The sequence below is a fragment of the Microcaecilia unicolor genome, chromosome 11, assembly GCF_901765095.1.
Source record: "Microcaecilia unicolor chromosome 11, aMicUni1.1, whole genome shotgun sequence".
Classification (NCBI taxonomy): domain Eukaryota; kingdom Metazoa; phylum Chordata; class Amphibia; order Gymnophiona; family Siphonopidae; genus Microcaecilia; species Microcaecilia unicolor.
The window spans coordinates 69534151-69556212 of record NC_044041.1 but is presented as its reverse complement, the minus strand read 5'-3'; the positions used below and the strand labels follow the sequence as shown (position 1 = coordinate 69556212).

Sequence of the window (22062 nt, the reverse complement as noted above, 5' to 3'; positions counted from 1 at the left end):
TGGGGGAGGAAGGGTGTTTCAAAAGAGGTTTGGACAAGTTCCTGGAGCAAAATCTATAAAGAATTATTAGCCGGGCAGATCTGGAGAGCAATTGCACATCCCCGGAAACACAGGTGCCAACATTTCAAAACGACTGGAAGCACCAAACACAATACAAATTACCCCTCTCTGGACACAATTATGGAGCTTGCTCAATGTTAGGGGTGCTGAGCACCCACTGGTACCCACCAAGCTGGCTCCTATGCCTGGAAATTAGTTACGAGACTGGTCATGGTTGGAGATATGATACAAGGCTTGATGGACTTTTGACTCAGTATGGCTTTTCTTATGATATTCCCATGTGTCCAGTTAAAGAAGTACCCCCATCACAGATTCCTTGCCATGAACATAGTAACATAGTAGATAACGGCAGAAAAAGACCTGCACGGTCCAACCAGTCTGCCCAAAAATATAAACTCATATGTGCTAGTTTTTTGTGTATACCTTACCTTGATTTGTACCTGTCTTTTTCAGGGCACAGACCGTATAAGTCCGCCCAGTACTATCCCTGCCTCCCAACCACCAGCCCCACCTCCCACCACCGGCTCTGGCACAGACCGTATAAGTCTACCCAGCACTATCCCCGCCTCCCAACCACCAGCTATGGCACAGACCGTATAAGTCTGCCCAGCACTAGCCCCACCTCCCAACCGTCTCTGCCACCCATTCAAGGCTAAGCTCCTGAGGATCCCTTCCTTCTGAACAGGATTCCTTTATGTTTATCCCAAGCATGTTTGAATTCCGTTACCGTTTTCCTCTCCACCACCTCCCACGGGAGGGCATTCCAAGCATCCACCACCCTCTCCGTGAAAAAATACTTCCTGACATTTTTCTTAAGTCTGCCCCCCTTCAATCTCATTTCATGCCCTCTCATTCTACCGCTTTCCCATCTCCGGAAAAGGTTAGTTTGCGGACCTCAGTTAGAACATGGATGCTGTTTACTGGCCTGTATTTTTCAGAACTACTACTACAAATCATTTCTATAGCGCTACCAGTCATACGCAGCACTTCACAATTGAACATGAAGGGACAGTCCCTGCTCAAAAGAGCTTACAATCTAAGTCAGGACAAATAAGGGATAAGGGTAGGATAGACAGATAGGACACACAGGGATAAGGGACTATTGAAGAGAGGAAGATAAGATAAAGGTTACGAACAAGTGACAAGTTAGGAATCAAAAGCAGCCTTAAACAGGTGGGCCTTTAGCCTGGATTTGAAGGCGGCCAGAGATGGAGCTTGACGTAACGGCTCAGGAAGTCTATTCCAGGCATAAGGTGCGGCAAGATAAAAGGAACGGAGTCTGGAGTTAGCGATGGAGGAGAACGGTGCAGCTAGGAGAGATTTGCCTAGTGAATGGAGTTCCTGGGAAGGAGTATAGGGAGAGATGAGGGTGGAGAGGTAGTCAGGGGCTGCAGAGTGAATGCACTTATAGGTCAATAAGAGGAGCTTTAACTGTATGTGGAAATGGATAGGGAGCCAGTGAAGTGACTTTAGGAGAGGGATGATATGAGCATAGCGACTTTGGCAAAATATTAGTCGTGCAGCAGAATTTTGAACAGATTGAAGAGGAGAGAGATGGCTGAGTGGAAGACCTGTGAGAAGCAAGTTACAGTAGTCTAAGCGAGAGGTGATGAGAGTGTGGATGAGGGTTCTGGTAGCGTGCTCAGAGAGGAAAGGGCGATTTTGGCAATATTATAGAGGAAGAAATGCCAGGTTTTAGCAATCTGTTGAATATGTGCAGAGAAGGAGAGGGAGGAGTCGAAGATTACCCTAAGGTTACGAGCAGATGAGACAGGAAGAATGAGCGTGTTGTCGACAGAAATAGAGAATGGGGGAAGGGGAGAGGTTCGTTTAGGTGGGAAGATAAGGAGCTCAGTTTTGGACATATTAAGTTTCATATTAAGAACACGCTTTTCAGGTGGCTATTAGTGACTATGTTTTTTCAGTTAAAACATTTTATCGTATGGAGTGTCCGAGGGTTCAATCTTAGCCCAAGAATCTTCCTTCAGCTTTATTGGCCCTTCTCTTTGGAATGCACTGACATCTCATCTCAGTTCTGAACCCTCATTTGCTAAATTCAAAATCAAGACCCATTTGTTTTCTGAGGCCTTCAGCTGAACTGTACCCCCTGAACCTTTATCTCAGCCCACCTGATTTTATTGTATTGTAAACCGTGCAGTAGCCATGCCTGGACCCAGTGCGGTATATAAATAACTTAGAAATAAATACGTCTCTTCGTTTTTGATAATCGCTGTTGCACGTCCAGATTTTAAGACCTCCCTTGCCCCGCCCAAAACACGCCGCCTTGCTATTTTGACATATTGCAATGTGAGACGTCCCTATTCTGCCTTTGCAAAATTGAGATTTGGACATTTCAAGAGCGTGGACATCCATTTCTTCCTTTTGAGACATCCATATAAGCATCTTATTTCAAATTTAATACAAGTCTAAAAATATGGCTGTTCCAATCAGGCTTTTGGCAATAACAACCTATGATCCCCATTTGGAGCCATATGCCTCCAAATTAAAGGTTGCAATGGTAGGGCAGATGTCTGTTTCTATGATCTTTCCCTAATGTGTACCCTTTTTTCATTCTGGCTAATGTTTAACAGAAGATACATTGTTGTCCTGTTCATATCCCTCCCGGTTGTATCTATCTGTCATACTCTGTTAGATTTTTAGTGTCAAATTTACTGTTTCAAAGGTGGTATATCAAATAACCTGAAATAAAATAAATTAAGTATTACTATGGATTAAGAACTGGTTGAAAGATAGGAAGCAGAGAGTAGGGTTGAATGGTCAGTATTCTCAGTGGAGAAGGGTAGTTAGTGGGGTTCCACAGGGGTCTGTGCTGGGACCGCTGCTTTTTAACATATTTATAAATGACCTGGAGATGGGAGTAACTAGTAAGGTAATTAAATTCACAGATGACACAAAGTTATTCAGGGTTGTCAAGTCGCAGGAGGGGTGTGAAAGATTACAGGAGGGCCTTGCGAGACTGGGGAATTGAGCGTGCAAGTGGGAGATGAAGTTCAATGTTGACAAGTGCAAAGTGATGCATGCGGGTAAGAGGAACCCAAATTACAGCTATGTCATACAAGGTTCCGCGTTAGGAGTCACGGACCTAGAAAGGGATCTGGGAGTCATTGTTGAAAAGATGTTAAAAACTTCTGCTCAGTGTGCTGCGGCGGCTAAGAAAGCGCAAGTATTATTAGGAAAGGGATGGAAAACAAACACGAGGATGTTATAATGCCGTTGTATTGCTCCATGGTGTGACCGCACCTCGAGTATTGTGACCAATTCTGGTCGCCGCATCTAAAAAAAGATATAAAGGAATTAGAGAAGGGCGACGAAAATGATAAAGGGAATGGAATGACTTCCCTATGAGGAAAGTCTGAGAAGGTTAGGACTCTTCAGCTTGGAGAAAAGGCGACTGAGGGGTGATATGATAGAAGTCTACAAGATAAGGAGCGGATTAGAACGGACAGATGTGAAGTGTTTCTTTACACTTTCAAACAACAACAAAACCAGGGGACACAAGATGAAACTAGAATATGGTAGATTTAAAACAAACAGGAGTTTGTTAGACTCTGGAACTCATTGCCGGAGAATGTAGTGACAGCAGCTGGCCTTACGGAATTTAAAGGGGGTTTGGACAGATTCCTGAGGGAAATGTCCATTGAACATTATTTTTTTTTTTTTGGGGGGGGGGGGGGTTTGCTGGGTTCTTGAAGCCTGGATTGGCCGCTGTCGGAGACAGGATGCTGGGCTTGATGGACCCTTGGTCTTTTCCCAGTATGGTGGTGCTTATGTACTTATGTAAAGCAAATGCTACATACCTGTAGAAGGTATTCTCCGAGGACAGCAGGCTGATTGTTCTCACTGATGGGTGACGTCCACGGCAGCCCCTCCAATCGGAACACTTTTCTAGCAAAGTCCTTTGCTAGTCTTCGCGCGCATGCGCGGCCGTCTTCCCGCCCGAACCGGCTCGTGCCGGCCAGTCTCATATGTAGCAAGACAAAGAGAAGGGAAGACACAACTCCAAAAGGGGAGGCAGGCGGGTTTGTGAGAACAATCAGCCTGCTGTCCTCGGAGAATACCTTCTACAGGTATGTAGCATTCGCTTTCTCTGAGGACAAGCTTGTTCTCACTGATGGGTATCCCTAGCCCCCAGGCTCACTCAAAACAACAACCATGGTCAATTGGGCCTCGCAACGGCGAGGACATAACTGAGATTGACCTAAAAAATTTACCAACTAACTGAGAGTGCAGCCTGGAACAGAACAAACATGGGCCTAGGGGGTGGAGTTGGATTCTAAACCCCGAACAGATTCTGAAGCACTGACTGCCCGAACCGACTGTCGCGTCGGGTATCCTGCTGCAGGCAGTAATGAGATGTGAATGTGTGGACAGATGACCACGTTGCAGCTTTGCAGATCTCTTCAATAGTGGCTGACTTCAAGTGGGCTACCGACGCTGCCATGGCTCTAACATTATGAGCCGTGACATGACCCTCAAGAGCCAGCCCAGCCTGGGCGTAAGTGAAGGAAATTCAATCTGCTAGCCAATTGGATATGGTGCGTTTCCCCACAGCCACTCCCCTCCTGTTGGGATCAAAAGAAACAAACAATTGGGCGGACTGTCTGTTGGGCTGTGTCCGCTCCAGATAGAAGGCCAATGCTCTTTTGCAGTCCAATGTGTGCAGCTGATGTTCAGCAGGGCAGGAATGAGGACGGGGAAAGAATGTTGGCAAGACAATTGACTGGTTCAGACGGAACTCCGACACAACCTTTGGCAAGAACTTAGGGTGAGTGCGGAGGACTACTCTGTTATGATGAAATTTGGTGTAAGGGGCCTGGGCTACCAGGGCCTGGAGCTCACTGACTCTACGAGCTGAAGTAACTGCCACCAAGAAAATGACCTTCCAGGTCAAGTACTTCAGATGGCAGGAATTCAGTGGCTCAAAAGGAGGTTTCATCAGCTGGGTGAGAACGACATTGAGATCCCATAACACTGTAGGAGGCTTGACAGGGGGCTTTGACAAAAGCAAACCTCTCATGAAGCGAACAACTAAAGGCTGTCCCGAGATCGGCTTACCTTCCACACGGTAATGGTATGCACTAATCGCACTAAGGTGAACCCTTACAGAGTTGGTCTTGAGACCAGACTCAGACAAGTGCAGAAGGTATTCAAGCAGGGTCTGTGTAGGACAAGAGCGAGGATCTAAGGCCTTGCTGTCACACCAGACGGCAAACCTCCTCCATAGAAAGAAGTAACTCCTCTTAGTGGAATCTTTCCTGGAAGCAAGCAAGATGCGGGAGACACCCTCTGACAGACCCAAAGAGGCAAAGTCTACGCTCTCAACATCCAGGCCATGAGAGCCAGGGACCGGAGATTGGGATGCAGAAGCGCCCCTTCGTCCTGTGTGATGAGGGTCGGAAAACACTCCAATCTCCACGGTTCTTCGGAGGACAACTCCAGAAGAAGAGGGAACCAGATCTGACGCGGCCAAAAAGGAGCAATCAGAATCATGGTGCCTCGGCCTTGCTTGAGTTTCAACAAAGTCTTCCCCACCAGAGGTATGGGAGGATAAGCATACAGCAGACCCTCCCCCCAGTCCAGGAGGAAGGCATCCGATGCCAGTCTGCCGTGGGCCTGAAGCCTGGAACAGAACTGAGGGACTTAGAGGTTGGCTCCAGATACGAAGAGATCTACCAAGGGGGTGCCCCACACCTGGAAGATCTGTCGCACTACACGGGAATTGAGCGACCACTTGTGAGGTTGCATAATCCTGCTCAACCTGTCGGCCAGACTGTTGTTTACGCCTGCCAGATATGTGGCTTGGAGCACCATGCCGTGACGGCGAGCCCAGAGCCACATGCTGACGGCTTCCTGACACAGGGGGCGAGATCCGGTGCCCCCCTGCTTGTTGATGTAATACATGGCAACCTGGTTGTCTGTCTGAATTTGGATAATTTGGTGGGACAGCCGATCTCTGAAAGCCTTCAGAGCATTCCAGACCGCTCGTAACTCCAGAAGATTGATCTGCAGATCGCGTTCCTGGAGGGACCAGCTTCCTTGGGTGTGAAGCCCATCGACATGAGCTCCCCACCCCAGGAGAGACGCATCCGTAGTCAGCACTTTTTGTGGCTGAGGAATTTGGAAAGGACGTCCCAGAGTCAAATTGGACCAAATCGTCCACCAATACAGGGATTTGAGAAAACTCGTGGACAGGTGGATCACGTCTTCTAGATCCCCAGCAGCCTGAAACCACTGGAAAGCTAGGGTCCATTGGGCAGATCTCATGTGAAGGCGGGCCATGGGAGTCACATGAACTGTGGAGGCCATGTGGCCCAGCAATCTCAACATCTGCCGAGCTGTGATCTGCTGGGACGCTCGCACCCGCGAGACGAGGGACAACAAGTTGTTGGCTCTCGTCTCTGGGAGATAGGCGCGAGCCGTCCGAGAATCCAGCAGAGCTCCTATGAATTCGAGTTTCTGCACTGGGAGAAGATGGGACTTTGGATAATTTATCACAAACCCCAGTAGCTCCAGGAGGCGAATAGTCATCTGCATGGACTGTAGAGCTCCTGCCTCGGATGTGTTCTTCACCAGCCAATCGTCGAGATATGGGAACACGTGTACCCCCAGTCTGCGAAGTGCCGCTGCTACTACAGCCAAGCACTTCGTGAACACTCTGGGCGCAGAGGCGAGCTCAAAGGGTAGCACACAGTACTGGAAGTGACGTGTGCCCAGCTGAAATCGCAGATACTGTCTGTGAGCTGGCAGTATCGGGATGTGCGTGTAGGCGTCCTTCAAGTCCAGAGAGCATAGCCAATCGTCTTCCTGAATCATGGGGAGAAGGGTGCCCAGGGAAAGCATCCTGAACTTTTCTTTTACCAGATATTTGTTCAGGGCCCTTAGGTCTAGGATGGGACGCATCCCCCCTGTTTTCTTTTCCACAAGGAAGTACCTGGAATAGAATCCCAGCCCTTCTTGCCCGGATGGCACGGGCTCGACCGCATTGACGCTGAGAAGGGCGGAGAGTTCCTCTGCAAGTACCTGCTTGTGTTGGAAGCTGTAAGACTGAGCTCCCGGTGGACAATTTGGAGGTTTTGAGGCCAAATTGAGGGTGTATCCTTGCCGGACTATTTGGAGAACCCACTGATCGGAGGTTATGAGAGGCCACCTTTGGTGAAAAGCTTTCAACCTCCCTCCGACTGGCAGGTCGCCCGGCACTGACACTTGGATGTCGGCTATGCTCTGCTGGAGCCAGTCAAAAGCTCGTCCCTTGCTTTTGCTGGGGAGCCGAGGGGCCTTGCAGAGTCGCACGCTGCTGACGAGAGCGAGCGCGCTGGGGCTTAGCCTGGGCCGCAGGCTGTCGAGGAGGAGGATTGTACCTACGCTTGCCAGAAGAGTAGGGAACAGTCTTCCTTCCCCCAAAAAATCTTCTACCTGTAGAGGTAGAGGCTGAAGGCTGCCAACGGGAGAACTTGTCAAAAGCGATGTCCCGCTGGTGGAGCTGCTCTACCACCTGCTCGACTTTCTCTCCAAAAATATTATCCGCACGGCAAGGCGAGTCCGCAATCCGCTGCTGGATTCTATTCTCCAGGTCGGAGGCACGCAGCCATGAGAGTCTGCGCATCACCACACCTTGAGCAGCGGCCCTGGACGCAACATCAAAGGTGTCATACACCCCTCTGGCCAGGAATTTTCTGCACGCCTTCAGCTGCCTGACCACCTCCTGAAATGGCTTGGCTTGCTCAGGGGGGAGCTTGTCCACCAAGCCCGCCAACTGCCGCACATTGTTCCGCATGTGTATGCTCGTGTAGAGCTCGTAGGACTGAATTTTGGCCACGAGCATAGAAGAATGGTAGGCCTTCCTCCCAAAGGAGTCCAAGGTTCTAGAGTCCTTGCCCGGGGGCGCCGAAGCATGCTCCCTAGAACTCTTGGCCTTCTTTAGGGCCAAATCCACAACTCCAGAGTCGTGAGGCAACTGAGTGCGCATCAGCTCTGGGTCCCCATGGATCCGGTACTGGGACTCGATCTTCTTGGGAATATGGGGATTAGTTAGAGGCTTGGTCCAGTTCGCCAGCAATGTCTTTTTTAGGACATGATGCATGGGTACTGTGGACGCTTCCTTAGGTGGAGAAGGATAGTCCAGGAGCTCAAACATTTCAGCCCTGGGCTCGTCCTCCACAACCACCGGGAAGGGGATGGCCGTAGACATCTCCCGGACAAAGGAAGCGAAAGACAGACTCTCGGGAGGAGAAAGCTGCCTTTCAGGAGAGGGAGTGGGATCAGAAGGAAGACCCTCAGACTCCTCGTCAGAGAAATATCTGATGTCCTCTTCCTCTTCCCACGAGGCCTCACCATCGGTGTCAGACACAAGTTCACGGACCTGTGTCTGCAGCCGTGCCCGGCTCGACTCCATGGAACCACGGCCACGGTGGGAGCGTCGAGAGGTAGACTCCCTCACCCGCACCGGCGAAGCTCCCTCCGCCGACGTAGTCGGGGAGCCTTCCTGGGAGACTACCGCAGTCGGTACCGCAAGCGGCACCGATGTCGGAGACCTCACCCCAGGCAATGAGCCAGCTGGCGCCTCGCTCGATGGTACCGGAGGCGCAAGCACCCCCGGTACCGGAGGGGTAGGGCGCAACAGCTCTCCCAGGATCTCTGGGAGAACGGCCCGGAGACTCTCGTGCAGAGCGGCTGTGGAAAAAGACATAGAAGCTGATGCAGGTGTCGATGTCAGAATCTGTTCCGGGCGTGGAGGCTGTTCCGGGCTGTCCAAAGGGGAGCGCACCGACACCTCTTGAACAGAGGGCGAGCGGTCCTCTCGGTGCCGATGCCTACTGGGTGCCGACTCCCTCGGCGACCCAGAGCTCTCGGTGCAGGGAAGGGGACCGGTGACGATGCTTCTTCGACTTTTTAGTACGAAGCATGTCACCGGAGCTTCCCGGCACCGACGAGGAGGACGTAGAATCCAGCCGTCGCTTCCTCAGGGCCGAGGCCGAAGGAGGTCAGTCTCGGGGGGGCTGTACCGCAGGAGCCCTCAGGGTAGGGGGAGACCCACCCGAAGGCTCACCGCCACCAGCAGGGGAATGGACAGCCCTCACCTGCACTCCAGACGAAGCACCACCGTCCGACGACATCAGCAGACGAGGAGGTCTCGGTACCACCGACGCCGACGCAGCCCTCCGATGTCTCGGCCCCGATGCAGAGGGCCGATGCCTCGATGCACTCGATGCAATCGGGGGCGAGGATGAAGGTCCGGGCGCTGACGACGTCGAAGCAGTCGATACTCCCGGTGCCGATGAAGAGCCCGAGAACAAAACGTTCCACTGGGCCAATCTCGCTACCTGAGTCCGCTTTTGCAAAAGAGAACACAGACTACAGGCCTGCGGGCGGTGCCCAGCCCCCAGACACTGAAGACACGACGCGTGCCTGTCAGTGAGCGAGATTACCCGGGTGCACTGGGTGCACTTCTTGAAGCCGCTGGAAGACTTCGATGTCATGGGTGGAAAAATCACGCCGGCGAGATCAAAACTCGAAATGGCGAAAATGGCACCACAAAAAAAGGGGAAGAAAAACTTCGAACCGAGGCCTAAATAGGGCCTACCCCGACGACGAAAGAAAACTTACCGGGGCGAAACTAGAAATACAGGAAGGGGAACAGACCGAAAAGGTCTCCTTCCGTACACTTTTTTTTTTTTTTTTTTAAGCGAAGTCCAAAAACGACGCGCGAGGTCAACTTTCGGGGCGCGAACAGCAAAACACAACCGTACCGAGCGCGGACAAAAGAAGACTGGCCAGCACGAGCCGGTTCGGGCGGGAAGACGGCCGCGCATGCGTGGTGCGCATCGGCGCGCGAGGACTAGCAAAGGACTTTGCTAGAAAAGTGTTCTGATTGGAGGGGCTGCCGTGGACGTCACCCATCAGTGAGAACAAGCAGCCTGCTTGTCCTCGGAGAAGTCTCTTTCCAAAGATTACAAAAGCTACTACAGTACTATAAACTGCAAGGCTGGGCTGGCTGGACACAAATTAAAAGCTTCATAGTTATCTGGGCAGAGAGTTAGCTGAAAAATAAAGAAGGGGTTGAATGAAGAAAACATAAAAACAGGGAGCAGCATTAAAAAAGACATGAAAGGAATTTCAGAAGTGAGCGACATCATAAGAACATAAGCATTGCTATACTGGGACAGACCAAAGGTCCATCAAGCCCAGTATCTTGTTTCCAACAGTGGCCAATCAAAATCACAAGTACCTGGCAAGATTCCAGAACAGCAAAATAGATTATATGCTGCTTATCCTAGAATATGCACTAAATTTTCCCAAGTCCATCTTAATAATGGCTTATAGACTTTTCTTTTAGGAAATTATCCAAAACTTTTTTTAAAACCCTGCTAAGCTAACTGCTTTATCACATTCTCTGGCAATGAATTCCAGAGTTTAATTACACGTTGAGTGAAGAAATATTTTCTCCTATTTGTTTTAAATTTACTACTTAGTAGCTTCTTTGCATGCCCCCTAGTCCTAGTATTTTTGGAAAGAGTAAACAAGCGATTCACATCTACCTGTTCCACTCAATATTTTATAGATCTCTATCTTATCTCCCCTCAGCCATCTCTTCTCCAAGCCACTTTAGCCTTCCCTCATAGGGAAGTCATCCCATCCCCTTTATTATTTTCATCGCCCTTCTCTGTACCTTTTCTAATTCCATTATATCTCTTGAGATGCGGTGACCAGAACTACACACAGTATTAGAGATGTGGCTGCACCATGGAGTGATACAAAGGCATTATAGCATTCTCAGTTTTGTTTTCCATTCCTAAAAATTCCTAACATTCTATTTGCGTTTTTAGCCACTGCTGCAACGATGACACCTAGATCCTTTTCCTGGGCGGTGACTCCTCATGTGGAACCATGCATCACTTAACTATAGTTTGAGTTCCTGTTTCCCACATGCATCACTAGAAAGAAGAGAAGTGCTACTCAGAGCCTGGCCCAACCCCATACAGTACATAGTCACAATCTGCAAGTAGTTAAGAATCCACACGTACTGTGATATGATACATGAAGTCAGATCTACAGGACACCTGCACATCTCCACACATCTTTGCTAGTAATGGATAAAACAGTGTGTTGCTGTGGTAATATGGGGGAGGATATTATTTCTAGACATCTTTGCCAGATAACTCTGTTCAAGGAGGGAGATTTGGTCCACTCTTTGCTTTTCAACTTATATTTCAATGCATCAGTATGGCATGCCTAGCCTGCAAGCTTCCTCATCAAACTAAGTCATCTAGTAGCTTCACATGTGGGCTCCCAGCACAGTTCTTAAATGCTGAAAGATGAAAAAGAACCAGAATTCAAGTCAGGATGTGAAGAACTGGAGAATTTCTTATATCAAATATTTCTCTCCATGTTCTGTTTCAGCCCCTGCACATAACTTTCAAAGACAACGAAACAAGAGAGGTTCTTCCAATCCACAAGTGGTAGAGATGTAAAAAGAGAGCAGAACACGAAGTGAAATTCTCACATAAAATTCCTTTATTCGCAAAAGCACCCCATGTGGTCATGTTTCGCCCACTATTGAGCTGCCTTAGGGGTATAACTAAAACATATATAAATATGCCATCCTCACAAAAGATTCAATAAAAATACATTAAAAACAAGTGTGTAATTAAAAAAAAACCAAACAATAAAACATACACAGTGTGGGAACCAGCTGGAAGAGTGTACACAGACACGCTTTACAATATATAAGTAAAAGTAAATTATTAATAAAACACACTAATTATAACATATCAAACATAATTAAATATGTAGTGAAGCATGTGTTCTGGTACATATAAAAGGCACAGTTGAAAACTAACTTGGACAAAAATAGTTCTTTTTATCTACTGATCCGATGTACTTCTCAACATGGCAGTTTGTAAAGATCAATGGGAGAGTGTGATATGCAGATCCCTCAATGGAGTGCACACAGTGTTCACTACACTTCAGTGTGAAGTATAAAATGTAAACAACGGAGTAAATTAAATACATACCAAGAGGGTCAAAGAGCACATAAAGCAGCAGATTCCCTCCTCAACGAAGTAGCAGCATTGCTGTGCTAAAAATGGATAAAAACCATTCAGAGGCTACTATTAAAAAGCTATATAAATCAATGACATAATGGTCAAAAGAACAAGTTGTAAAAATATGTCACTTACCAAACATTAGCCAGTTCACTCAGCAGACTCATATAATCATCTGTGCAAAGCAAGAGGGATTGCTGGGAAGGCTTATTTATTTAGAATAAACTTTCAAAGATACACCTATAAGCTCTACAGCACCAGAAATACAGGTGCACATTAAAGTCTTTCTGACCTACACACAGACAACACATCAGCAGCATCTTGAATCAATACAAACAAATCCAAATCTCTGGAATATACACAAAGCATCAATTTCACACAAGGAACTATCACAAATCTTTCCTACAAAAAAAACACAATTTTTTTTTGTTGCATGCCTTTCCACAGAAGAACTCAAGGCTTGCTAAATCACATAGATAGTACATCCATACAAATTCTTCCAACACTTGTCAATAATACCAAATATAACTTTAATAAGGTACCTTAAAAGTGAAAAACTAAGGTAATGCCACAGAGTAAATAAAGTTCAAGTACATCCTTACAAATTCTTCCAACACTTGTCAATAATACCAAATATAACTTTAATAAGGTACCTTAAAAGTGGAAAAACTAAGGTAACGCCAGAGTAAATAAAGTTCAATTATTCAAAGTTTACAAAAAAAAAAAAAAAAAAAAGAGCCAGGTTTTCAACAAGCACAAAATGTTGCATAACTCTTTGTCAGGCAGGCTTCTCAAGGAAGGGAATTCCATAATGATGAGATACAACAGGGAAAAAAACAAAACAGGATTTTACATTCTCAGCTGTTTTGTTTTGTTTTTTTGTTGTTCACCAACACAACAGGTAAAAATGACGGAGACACAGGCCTTCAGGAGGCTTTGGCCATTTAGTTTTAAAGACCATAGTAATGCTTTGAATTTAATCTGGTGCTATCCTCTCTCTGTAGCCTGCATATGGCTGCAGAATGATTAACAAATCATAACCTCTGACAGGCCCAGGAAGATTACCAAAGGATGAAGTAACTTTGTAAAGTCTGATTTACCAAAATAATTGTGCAGTTGGCATGTATAACATGGTTGACAGAAAGCACTCCTATAAATACTTGCACTGTGACCTTCCATGTTCAGCTTCGAGTCTACTTACCACTCCCAGACTGAGCTTAGCTAATCCTAGGGAGAGGGATTCCAGCTAATATAAGCAGGAGGTATGTGAAAGGCCATTACCCATATAAAGTACTTCTGTGTTACTAAACTTTCTCTCCTCCTTAGCTTCTATTCTATTTCCTGTCTCCATAAGGCCACTGTTTACATTAATTTTACACAATGTTTTAATATTATTTGTAAGTCATATTGGGGTACCTTAGATGAAAAAGCAAAAACTCAAGTGCGATTGAATACATACATACAGTTCTATCAGATCCCAATGGGATGAAGATTAACATCTGCATATATGAGAAACTGCATCAGATTTTTGTGGCATGCCTCCCCCTCAAATTACAAGTCAGGAACCTTGGAATACTGTTAGATTCAACCCTTACTTTGATTCCCCGAATCCGGGCAATCTTCAAGAGCTGCTTCTATTACTTGCGACAGCTACGTTGCCTCTCTCCTTACATCGATAAGGTAAATCTTGTCCTAGTTGTGCATGCCACGATAACATGAAGACTGGATTACTGCAATGCACTATACAATGGTCTGACTACAAAGGGCCTGCACCAGCTCCAGTTGATTCAGAATGCAACAGCAAGACTCATAGAAGGTTGGTGAGACCACATCACACCATTTTTGCAAAAACTTCATTGGCTACCAGTACAATACAGGGCGAAATTTAAAACTCCATGTCTGATCTTCAAGGCCCTGAAAGGAAATGGCCCTGAATACCTGAATAATAGGATGATCCTCCACACACCACCAGGACACTAAGGTCCTCCCAAGGACTTTCACTAACCACACCCTCTCCAAAATACATTACACGATGTGATACCCACAAGCGAGCCTTCTTTTGAGTAGCCCCCACATTCTGGAATGCACTGCCTGAAAGGCTTCGCTTAACATAAGACTATCTCTACTTCAGGAAGCAGGTAGCTTGGCTCTTCAACCAGGCCTTTAATGGAAGAAGTAACTACCTTGCTAGTCTCACACACACAAGGAGTGACTCGGGCTGCATATACTGCAGCAGGACATGTTTATCTACTCCTATCCTAGCTGAGATAATATTTAACCATCTCTCCGTACTCATGTGCAACTTTCTTTAAATCAGTCACCTTACTTTCTAACTCTTTCTACTGACTTACCGATCTATGTGTAACATCTTTGCTTTACCCTTCACTATCAATTATAATGCTCTATTAATTACGTATTGTGTTGACATTATTAGTATAACATACCATACTTTGTATTATTTTAATATTTTTACTGCTGTAATTGCCTATTGCTCATGTTTGACCTATTCTTACTGTACACCGCCTTGAGTGAATGCCTTCAAAAAGGCAGTAAATAAATCCTAATAAATAACTAATAAATTTGCAAATGACTTCATGTCCATGTCCACTTGAATACATTGCTATAGAATTACAGAGACTACAAGGAAGATTCAAACGCTAATCACGAACAAATTCAAAACAAAGCATAGTCAAGACAGTTATTTGATGGGGCACTTCTTCCTATATTGGACAAAAAAAGTTGAGAGCTACCTACTGATCTACTAACCATTGCCCTATCGACTAGTTCATCTCTCAGACCTGCTTAACTAAAGGAAAATCTATTTCACTGATGTGCAATGCTCTTATCTGTGGACATTACAAGTTTTGTTTTCATATACAGACTAAAATGAGGGTGAAAAAGGTAAAGTTAACCAGAAGAAGAAAAGCAAACAGGAATAACAGACTGATGTGGAGGTGTATTTTCAAAGCACTTAGACTTACAAAGTTCCACAGTAAGCTATGGAACTTTGTATGTCTAAGTGCTTTTTAAAAATGAGCCCCAAAGTCTTGAGGATGAACAGAGGGGATATGAAAATAGTACAAACACAATCTAATGAAATGTTTAGTCACCGGTAAACAGCACAAAGGCTTCAATACCATCCAGAAGAAAATAAAAGTTATGGAAAGAGGAGAACAGACGAGTACCAGGCTGCAAAATGAAATTAGGGTAGGCAAAACATGAATAGTATTAGAACTAAATAAAGTAAAGAGATTACAGAAAGACGTACCAAAACAGGAAAGAAAAGAAGCCAGGCCCAAAAGGAATAGCAAAGGGAAACAAAGAGAATATGTGAGGACAAAGTGAAGGCGACACTGCTCTCACCTATTTCCATCCCAAAGGCAGTTATGATCCACAGTACTTTTACATGTGAATATTATCATCATTCTTATCACTTAAGCACTTCAATATAACAGGCTTTCTACAGGTAAATGTTAAACAGCAACAGGGCTAGAACTGACCCTTGACGACTGATCCTTGCCGCATCCCACAACTCAAATGTTTCAGGAAGAATGGTAATCACTGAAGACCAAGCATTGTGACTTAAATCAAACTAAAACAGAGCCTCCTAATCCCAGTTCCATTAACTGATGTATGGAACTGAATGTGGCAAACTGAAACTGATTTCATACCCCTATGTTCATATGCTAGGTCAGAAGTGTGGGTAGCTTCTTTTCCCCACATGATCTGAATGAGGAGTTTCTGGATACGTAATTAGTGTTCACTGTAGTTTTGAAAACCACTGAGTGATCCTGCAGGTCACTGAGGTGAAACTGATCCTCTAGAATTGTAGTGAAAATAATAAAACTGATCCTATGGAATTTTAGTGAAAATATTTTCAGTGTTTCTGTTTCATATAACACTTTCTGTACAATAATAAGAAATAAAAACATGAAATAACCTCTAAAGCCAAGTTTACAGAACGCAGAACTACCAAGCTTCCCCGGTCGTGATGATCAAGACACAGCCACCTGTCCTGCCAAAAGCCATGAATACTGAGTGTTCAACTGGGTCCAAAAATTCTGCTCCTTGTTCAAACACTAAGAACTAAATCCTATAAATGGCACCCAAATTTGCATAACTAGTGAAAAAAGGTACAAAGGACCTCCAAGAACAGGTTGACATTCAGTATGGCTTGATTAAGAGACCTGACACGGTCTGTGTTTCAGCAACCTGCCTGCATTAGGGGTCTTGTCTGTAATCAGTTATTATTTGCAGTAATCCAATAAATCAATAGAGAAAGCCAATCAGAGTACTTTCAGAAGTGCAGCCACATATGCACAAAACAATTTCCAATATGAAACAGTATCAGCTCATGCCAGCAGAAAAAGCTAGTGTGTTGATTGAAAAGTTTATTTGCTTGCTCAATTAAATTGCACATGCAAATTGGGCATGCAATTTAATCGACCCCATTATCAGAGAGTCAGAAATTATTCACTTTTCTGAAGAAAAGGAGGATCAAGTTAATAAATGGTAATTTCAGATGGCTCATTGCCTCATGAAACAATTCTTTAGTCAAGATTTAGTCACAGGAAATTTTAGTTGAGAAATAATCCCTCTTGGCGATGTTAATGGTCTTATAAATTATGGCAAATTTTTACACAGCACTGTCAAAATCAAATTGTGAGAAACCCTATTATCACTCCTAGGGTGTGGGTATGAGCAAAATGGGGAGGGGTAAAAATGCACTGGAAGGAAAATATGTTTGCTGCTCTCTGGGTTATAACCGAGGCACAGATTTCTGCAGCTCAGAAGAGCAGGATCTTATGAGAACTAACTGGTCACCACCACTAGCTCATTAATACTACTGATAGCCTTTAAGGGCATAAGAAATAAGAATATAAGAAAAGCCATTACGAGTCAGACCAAGGTCCATCAAGCCCAGCCAGCATCCTGTCTCTGACAGTGACCAACAGATCCCAAAAAGTGTATTTATTTCCCATGGTTCCTATCCAGGGATGAACATAAGGGTAATTTGTCTGCATCAATTTTACCACAACTGCAAACTCTCTCTAACCCTAATTCCTCCTTCAGTTTGAAGTAAGATAATGATCATGAGACAAAAGATCAGAAAAACTAGTTCTTTCAAAGTTCACATTATAAGCCATTCCAAATCAAGCCAAGTCTATATCCTGCAGTATGAGCTGGATCCGTGATCCTGAATCTGTGTCTTGCCCACACCATTAATATCCCCTACCAACAACAGCCCATCAAATTCTGCAATAACTCAGGAAGTGGTTAATTTCCCAGGCACATGACAGCATAATGGCTTTTGAATGCATGTGAGTGAATCTCTTCATAAAGGCAGTTAAGTAAATACAGTAGAGTCTCAAGTATCTGACATAAACGGGACCGATAGATGGTTGGATAATCAAAAAGTTAGATAATACAGAAAAAGTGGATGAGAGATAAAAGAAAAGCATATTGAATGCAAACTTCAAAAGAGGAAGTAGTAACAAGAGCTTCACGCTTAATGTGCTCACAAATCTTACCTAGAACTGCTGCTTTTTAGCTAAACACTAGTAAAAAAAGGCCCGTTTCTCACACAAATGAAACGGGCACTAGCAAGGTTTTCCTCGGAGTGTGTATGTTTCAGAGAGTGTATGTGAGAGTGACTGTGTGTGAGAGAGAGAGTGAACGTGCGAGTGTGTGTGTGTGTGTGAGAGAGAGAGAGTGAGTCTGGGTGCGAGTGTGTCTGTGAGAGAGAGAGTGTGTGTGCGAGAATGAGAGTGTGTGCAAGTGCGTATGAGACACAGTGTGAGAGAGAGTGTGTTTCACACAGAGAGAGTGTGTGCGAGAGAGAGAGTGTGTGTGAGACACAGACTCTCTGTGAGACTGAGTGTATGAGACCAAGAGAGTGTGTGAGTGACTGTGTGACACATAGAGAGTGAATGTGATACAGTGTGAGACATAGAGTGTGTGAGGGACAGTGTGTGAGAGTGAGAGAAAGACTGACTGTGAGAGAGAGAGAGTGTGTGTGTGACAGAGATACCTCCTCCCCCCTCTGGTGTCAGCCCCCCCCCCTTTCTCCCTCTGGTGTCAGACCCCCCCCCCCTCTCTCTCTGGTGTCTGAGCGTTACTGTGCAGGACGCTGAGCTCCAGCTGTGCTTCAAGGAACTGACCAATCCTATTTAATAGAATGCACCTCCAACATTCTGAAGCCGAGAAACCTCGTGTGGTTGGTCACTTCTGCTTGTGACGAACCCAGAAGTATGTGATGTCAATTCAGGAGATGGATACAGAGAGCAGGAATGCCTCAGCCATGCAGTCAGCTTCAGAATGTTGGAGGTGCATTTTACTATATAGGATGATGTCAAGAAAGAGAAAAAAATGTGCACGCATCTCATTAATGACACTGTGACATCACCTAGATATGTTGGATAATCCAGAATGTCGGAGAAGTGAAGGTTGGATATGCACACAAAGACAATACCTAACATTCACGCACTATGGAACTTTGCACTGATACTCAGCTGGCACCACCAGTGTTTAAAGTTAAGCAGCAGTTAACTTTATTCATATGTTTAGAAGTGCTATCTATTTAACCACTCACACACATAAGTACCTGCTTTTTGCTGGCCTACCTCATGTGTATACCTTATAACTTTTTTGCCAGCCTCCATCCTGCCCCTAATGCCACCCTCCAATATACACATGGCACGGTCTACACCTAAAATTATGCATATAAATGGGTCAACTATATTTTTTAAGGACTTATATAGTCGGCATCAACACCAGTCACATCAGCTTTTTAAATATTAAGCCCAACATGGGGAAGACAGGCAATAGGGAAGAGATACTTAGCGAAGAAAGTAGAGGGAGATCTAACAAGGGGCTGGGTGTGTATTATCCAACAATATCATAGGGGAAAGATGTTTGGTGAGGGATTGAAACAGTAGATACCATGAAGAAAGGAACGAAGCGCAATAGACTAAGTAAGGGGAGGAGGGGAGGGAAAAGGAATCTAAACAAGGTACCTTGATAAATATAACACAATATGTGAGTTAGTGAAAACAATATTTCACTATATTAGTCTTTATTATCCACATTAACAAAAGGATGTTAATTTCTCTCGGGTACAGCAATAGTAGTTTATGGGGCTGAGGGGGGATGGGGGGGAAGTTATACAAAATACATATTGGTGACACAAGTTACAGACATGTTTGATCAAAATGCTATGTCAATGGCTTTATTAATGGTTGTATATTAAGGCTTTGTTACAGCTCTTGTATCATCAATAAAATAGTTGAAACATAAAATATTAGACCCAACATAAAGAATGACTTTCAACATTGTGTACAGTACACCATCAAATCCATCTTTCTTTATTCAAATTTACTATACCACTATGGCTGAGAACAGAACTAAGTGGTTTGCAGTCTAAATATAGAAAGAAAGGAACTCCATAGTTCAGAAAGGAAAGCAGAGAAACCACATTCGACACAACACAGACCTATGGGAGGAAAGACCGAAAGGAAGAGAAATAGCAGGTAAGGTGAAAGACAAGGGGAAGGAAGTATAGACATAGCACTCACTACTGGTCACCAAAGACCTGCCTAAAAAGCCAAGTCTTAATGACAACTTTAAATCTGAATTTATTTATTCTTAAGGTCATAAGATTAAATCAATTGAAAATGGGTTACTACGTGACTTTGTAAGTCTAAATGCTTTGAAAATGCGCCTATGTGTCTCCTTGGAGTGGAGCAAAGCTGCAGAAGCATCTCAGTGAGACACCGATCACAGGTACTACCACCACTCCAGACCCCAAACTTATTAATTATGAGACAGATTTCACGTCCTGTTTCACCAAAGGAATATGCAAAAATGCCTTATTGGAAGATCTTAAAGAGAGGAAACATAGGCCTTCAGGAGACCTTGGCCATCCATTCAACTTTTTAAAGCCATGGTAATGTTTTAAACTGAATTACTTAATCACTCTAGTACAGAACTGCTTGAAGTAATGCCAACCCAGGAAAAACAGAACATTAATAAACCTAAGGTTACTAGAGCAAATGAACACCTGCATTCCATTTCCATAAAGCAGGCTTCAAGCCACATATTTCTGTCTAGTGTAGGACCGACCTGCTGATGATCTGTCAAGCATAATCCAAACCCCCAACCCCATATCTAACCCCTCCTCCCTCCCATCTCTAAAATCCTCATCTTACAAAGTCTTTTCCTGTCCTACCCTCTCCCCAACCCAAAGTACATTTACTTTTAGATTTATTCTCTCTCTGTCTCTGCCCTCTCAGTCTCCACCTATTCCCCTCAGTCTCTCATGCCCCCACTATTCTTTTTCTTCCAGTCACTCTTCTTCAGATACAGATACTATCTTTTGTCTCTCCTTCTCAGGGCTACAGAGAGACAGAGACGGAGCTGGGCCCAGGGCAGGACTGCTGTTGCTGCTACCCCCCCCCCCCCACCACCACACCCTTTGGCTGCCACCTCCGCCGCAACTCCCACTTGGGCTGCTGCCAGGACCCCCACTCTGGCTGACGCTGCCAGGACACCCCCCCCCCCAATTCTACCACCCCCTTACCTTCCTGTGTCTGTTCCTCCCTCGATCTGTCACTCTCTTGCTCCTGTGTCCTGGAACGTTAACACAATCACCTGGGTCCCAAAACACAGAAGCAGGAGAAAGAACAGACCAAAGGAGCAGAGCCTTCTGGTGCTGGGCCCAGGGAATCTTGTCCCCCTGCCTCCCCTTCTTAGTGGCTCTGCTCATTCCCTACAAAACTCTCTCTCCTCCTGCATTACTCTTTCCCCCCAAACTTCCTCCCGTCATCCCTAACACTCTTCCCTCACACTCTCCTCATTCTCACTTCTCTTCCCTCCTCTCCCTCTTTCCCTTTATTCTCTCCTCTCTTCCCTCACTCTTTCCCCATCCCCCTTTTCTCTCATTTTTCTCACTTTCTCCCTTCTTCACTCACTCTTTCCCCTTTTATTTTATTCCCTCCTCTTCTCTCACTCTTTCCTTTACCCTTATTGTTTTCACTCTTTCCTTTACCCTTATTCTTTCCTCGCTTTTCCCTTACTCTATTTCCTCTTCTCGCACTCTTTCCTCTTCCCTTACTCTCTTTCCTCTTCTCGCAATCTTTCCTTTTCCCTTACTCTTTTTTTCTCTTCTCGCACTCTTTCCTTTTCCCTTGTGCTCTCTCTTCCCTTTTCCTCTCCTCTCTACCCTTACTCTTTCCCCCTCGCCTCATTCTCTCTCCTCACTCTTTCCCTTCTTTTCTCCTGACACGGTCCTGTCCTACTCGAGGCGCTCTGGAGACGAAGACTCCTACACTCCACTTCCTCCGGCTGTATCAGAAAAAGAGGGGAGACTAGACCGAGTGGTTCTTACCTCGGTTCCGCTCTGCTCCTGCCCCTACTTCTCTCTGTCCGATCCGGCGCTCCGGACTCACTTCCTGGTTCACGACGCCATTTTGCAGCTTTACACGAACTTCCGAGAGTACTGACGTTGTGAGGGAGGAGGTAGCTGGTCGGGATCTAGGAGGTTTGATTGAGAGCAGGAGTAGGCATGACGTCAAAATGTTGAAGCCATTTAGGCAAGGTTTCCCCGTTCCCCGCGCAGCTGTCGTTCTGCATACACTCAAAACAAAGCTATGAGCTAGTCGTGCATTCATGTTGCAGTTCTTTATTGGTGGTAGCATTTTTATTTAATTTCACTTATATTTTCAAACATGCCAGCTTGTGCAGCATACGGATGCACACAGAGGAAGTATGATAAAGGAATAAGTTTTCATATGTAGAGTAGTAATTTGTTATTTTTTATTTTATTTATTTGTTACATTTGTATCCCACATTTTCCCACCTATTTGCAGGCTCAATGTGGCTTACATAGTACTGTAGAGGCGATCACAGATTATAAATTGTAATCAGTGTGTCATTTGGAGGT

The 22062-nt window shown here is 45.3% G+C and overlaps 1 protein-coding gene across 1 annotated transcript in view; it reads right to left on the bottom strand.

Annotated features, from left to right (window-relative positions):
- SBNO2 (strawberry notch homolog 2) overlaps nt 1-21578 on the bottom strand; it is a 216497-nt gene extending 194919 nt beyond the window's left edge. Inside the window, 1 exon segment of the mRNA XM_030219853.1 lies at nt 21508-21578. The gene's annotated coding sequence lies outside the window, so the exon portion shown is untranslated.
- Between the last annotated feature and the right edge of the window lie 484 nt (nt 21579-22062).